Raw genomic sequence first — 5,338 nt, forward strand, 5'->3', positions numbered from 1 at the left:
AGAACCATGAAAGCAAACTATGTGTACATTTAAAAGACACTTCTTTTACGTGCTCTTATTTCATTCACAATTTCAGTTTATAATAATTGTCAAATAAACAGTTAACTATTATTCAGAATTATTTTCAGACAAAAGGGTAAAACAATAAGTTTTTTTCTTCATATTTTCATTTAAACCAAAAAAGAAAACTCTTTTTATCAATTACTTTACCCATACATTACTAGCGGAGAAAAAAAAACATCCCCTAAAAGTCCATAACAACAATTTCAATTTCAACACACAAGAATCTTGGAATTTTGTTTTTTAATCTCATAAATAAGTAAAGAACTATATTTTTTTTCTTGGCAAAACAGCGTTGGTTTTTTCTTCAAATAACTGAAACTTTGTGTTTACAAAATACCATTATTTTAATAGTTTTCAACAGTGTTTGTGAATAAGAAAAATAAATAGTTGGTTACCAGTTTATGACATCTAAACCTGTTAAAAATACGATCAGCCAACGACACTAGTCTTGGCTGCAAGATAGGTGAGAGACTATTTATGGTAATTAATCCCAAGTTGTTTATACTTTTTAGTAAAAGTCACAACATCAATCTCCTTTCCAAGAAGTTGTTCATGTAGCATTTTTGATTCCTCATCCGTTTTATTCATACACTCTGAAATAAAATCAGCGACAATATATCATCAGAATAATTCCCAAAAATGACAAATAATCAATTTTAAAGAAAATATATATTTATTATACCTTGTAGCTTGTTTAGCAAGGAACCCGGGGAGTAACATTGAAGGAGTTGGGTTTTTTTTCTTGAGCTCATGTAACTTTTCTTGAGCAGATGCTAATTCCATTGTTCGTATGATCATACAGTGTAACACCACATTAAGTTAACAAAAAGGAATCGGAATGGAATCTGTTGAAGGAATTGGAATTTGAGGGAATAAAGGAAATGTGTTTGGTTGGTTGGTTGGATGGATGGAATAAAATTCAACAATAAAATTGAATGATTTGTAAGTTTTATTTTTTCTATATTTATTATTTCAATACATGTAATGAGGGTATCTTGGTCTATTATTAAAAAAAAAAGAATGGAACTGATTTCCATTGATTTAGCAAAACAAACATGCAATGATGGAATGGAATCTGGAATTCCAGTTATATGAGTTTTAAGTGCCCTGAAAAACTCACCTGGTTCCTTAATTTAGTTATCTGGGGTTCTTATTCCATGTTTTCTCCTGCATAACAAACATATCATAAAATTATTCGTATATTATTCAAGGGTATTTCAGACATTTGGTAAATAAATCCACGGTCAAATATTCAATGGAGTAGATTATCCAGATCATTTTTTTTTGTTATTTTTACTTTATTTCAACTTTATTTAGGTTACAAATTTGATAAAAAGGCTAACACATCAAGTAAGAAACTTACTAGCAAGTTGCAGGGTTTCTTTCTTAAGCTCATCTCGTACTTGGTTAAAAATAAAAAAAAGAAAACATATATATATATATATATATATATATATATATATATATATATATATATATATATATATATATATATATATATATATATATATATATATATATATATATATATATATATATAAGAGAAAGTTACAGGAATTAGCAATGTACTTGATCTTTTTACTAATATAGGTATTGTTATTCCTCATTATTTGTCCAATATATAAAGATAAAAATAACTGGAAGACTATATCAAAACATCAAGAATTTAAGAACTTGTGATTAAATAGATAAAAGTTTGTTGGTTAAAAAAAAGAAAACATATATATATATATATATATATATATATATATATATATATATATATATATATATATATAAGAGAAAGTTACAGGAATTAGCAATGTACTTGATCTTTTTACTAATATAGGTATTGTTATTCCTCATTATTTGTCCAATATATAAAGATAAAAATAACTGGAAGACTATATCAAAACATCAAGAATTTAAGAACTTGTGATTAAAAAGATAAAAGTTTGTTGCTTAAATTATTTAGAGTTCTTACAGGATCAATTGAAAGCAAGAACTGTTGATAGGCTCCTTGGTTAAATAAAAGTGTCTGTAACTCATCAATGCTACACCAATCATATAATGCAAAGATTAAATACACAAAAATTCAAAAAAGAAATAGAAAAATGATGGTTGAAGAATATTAACATGTTTGAAAGGAAGGGTACCTTTTGTCTTGCAGATATCTAGCCATGGTATAGGTGATTAAAGCCACTACTAGAAAAACAGCCTTGTACGACACTCATTGCGCGTTGTAAAAGGCTCAGACGACGTGCAAATGCGCGTCAAGGAAGGCCATGTCATAAAGAGAGACGACGCGCATTTACGACGCTCATTTACGATGCCCAATTACGACGCGCGTTCACGACACGCAATGCTTCTCAGGGAAGGCCCTGTCATAAAGGAAGACGACACACATTCGCGTGTCGTAACCTTACGACGCGCGTGTTAATGACACGCAATGCGTATCAAGAAAGCCCCTGTCAAGAAAGGCCATGTCATAAATGAAGATGATACATATTTTTGCGTATCATAATTTTAAATGTTTAAAAAAATATTATTTATAGATTTACTTATTTTCAACTTAAATTTGTATATAATGTTTTATAATAGAAAATAAAATATCATATACAAAAAATAGAATTCATTGCATCATGTTAAAAAATTGTAATACATTGGTATTAAGGGGATCCGATTGTACATTGTTATTAAGAGGTTTTCCCTAACTATATAACCTAATACTACATTGCTGTTAAGGAACACCTTCTTGTTTCTACTTATTGTTATGCTTTTTTGTCCACATGATACCTGTTTTCATCATAACACATTAGTATTCAGAATGCTTTCAAGCATCAACAATCTATGTTATAAAATATTAAAATTTAATACAAATATAGTAAAATACCTTTTTCCAATAATTCAAGGTTGAATACAACCCATACCTATATAAAATATTAAAATTTAATACACATGTTGATTAAAAAGTTAATATGAAAGAGTGAAATAGTAAATACATTTTTCCAATTGTCATTGCAGCAATTCAATACGACCCATACTTGTATAAAGAAACATGGTGACATACAAGGAAAAATCAGTGCAAAATGGTATGATGGGTTTTGTTCGTCTTCAATTGGGAATTCCTTGTTTTGGTATTTTTTATAAAATTTCTGCATAAAAATAAAATCTTTTCCATTTCTTGGTGAATGCAAGACTTAAAACTATCCGATTTTTTTTATCTACTTGAGTGGTGAATGTTGCTTATTATCTTTATGATGGCGATAGAGAAGTTTTTAAAGTTGTCAACTTTTTTTAGAGCTTTGATTTTGTTGGATTTAATAGATCAGATACCTAGGGCCACCCCTACAATTCCTAGAATGTTCCAAAATATGTTCCCGTTAGCAGCTGGTCAGGTAATAAGTTTAAGATTGTATGTTATTTTATTATTATTATTTTTTTTATACACATTGGCTATTTGCAATTTGGAGCTCTTCCTGTTATGCCAGTTCAAGCCGGAGAAAAGCTAACCTTATCAGTCAAAGGTTCTCTGCCCCAAGGCTGATTATGTTCTATGTACTCAAATAACAACCTACTCTGAGTGGTGGCAGAATCACTATCATCACTAGACATTATTAAGCTCACATACTCTTCTCATGTTGTCCAAAACCTGAAAATTGATTATTATAAACTTGTAAGAAACAAATTCATATTGATTACAAGTAATGTACATTATACAATCCTTGTTTATGCCTCTAGCTTGTTTGAGTCACCAGTAAGAATGACATGTGCATTTTATTTTGCAGCAATTAAACTAGGTAGTGATATTCTAACTCCAAGCTACAGATAAACGTTATGTTGAGATTGAATAATTGATAATCAATTAATGATAAACAGAACACATAATGAATCATGATTTATCTAAAACAAACAAGCTAAAATGGTGTAAAATGTTTATTTTTAACTTTGTTGGTTAAACATTAGTGACTTTAACATTTTGTGACCTAACTTCCCTTGTATATAATTGTTTTTTGGTTGAAAATGAGTGACTTTAACAGTTGGTGACCAAATTGCCCCTGTAATTCATAATTTCAAAATAAATAACCAGAAAACATTGACATCATTTTATTTAGACCAAAACTATTTCATTCTAACATTCTAACATTCTAACATTCTAACATGATTTTCAACTGTATGCATATATGATATACCTTTGAGACTTTGTATGCATATATGATATCTTACTATGTGACTTTTCTTTCCATCTTTTATATATTCCTGTTTTATTCGCCTTCCCTTTTTTACCACTCTCTGTTATTATCTGTATATACACGCAAGTAAATTAAATAGTACAAACATATTTTTAGAACCAAAAATTGATAAAAAATAAAAAATAAAATTATGTTTGAAAATACCTTCCTATCAGCTGACACACAGTCACCGTTGTTCAACTTGACATACTTTTTACTCCACTGTCATCATATATATAAATAAATTAAATATAAGTAAAAAAAGTGGAATAATAAATATATATACATAATTAAAAAAAAGTCAAACCTTATCCCAATGAATGAAACGAGAATTTTTGCTTTTGTAATCCACCACTATCATCTGCAGCTAAGTCAAGAACAGCAGACTCCAACCAATTTCATCAATCAATACAAAATTTTAACTTTATATCATCATAATACCAACTTTTTTGTAAAAAATGATCACAAGTTCAAGTCTCTTGAGATCTAGTTATTTACAACCAATCCTACGGCTCAATGTATGAAAAATAACAGGTATAACAAACTCTTATTAGTATTAAAAATTTATATAAAAAGGAATAAATCTGTTTTCTTTTTGCCGTTTAAAAGGATTAAAAAATAGTTGATGCTTATCATACCAAAAGTCCAAAACTTAGTCAGTATGCTTTCGTTTTGTCGTTAAATAACTAACTTTCTGCACCAAATCTTATCAAAATGCACCTGCTTAGACCACTAGATAGTCCCTCCTCATCTTGTTTCTTGGAAGCTTTTTTCCAGTCATTGCAAGATAATCTTCTTCAATCTCTTCTCTAGTAAGCCTGATCAATAATTTTGGTTTCTCATTTTTTGGATCCTCACTCATCTTGTCCTTAGAAACCGAGTTTTCACCTTCTGAAGGGACCTTAGAAGAGGAACCCTTGGATTAGGGGTGTGCAAAAAAACCGCAAAACCGAAAAACCGATCTGATCCGGTCAATCCGAAACCGAAAAAACCGAAACTGAAAAACAACCGTAACCGAAAAAACCGAAACCGTAAAAACCGCCTCTCTACGAGTCGGTTTCGGT

At 29.4% G+C, this 5,338-nt stretch overlaps 1 pseudogene; it reads right to left on the bottom strand.

The window, feature by feature from the left end:
• Positions 1-492: 492 nt before the first annotated feature.
• Positions 493-2,224, bottom strand: LOC111907840 (vacuolar protein-sorting-associated protein 37 homolog 1-like; annotated as a pseudogene).
• Between the last annotated feature and the right edge of the window lie 3,114 nt (positions 2,225-5,338).

Source organism: Lactuca sativa, chromosome 4 (assembly GCF_002870075.4).
Source record: "Lactuca sativa cultivar Salinas chromosome 4, Lsat_Salinas_v11, whole genome shotgun sequence".
Lineage (NCBI taxonomy): Eukaryota > Viridiplantae > Streptophyta > Magnoliopsida > Asterales > Asteraceae > Lactuca > Lactuca sativa.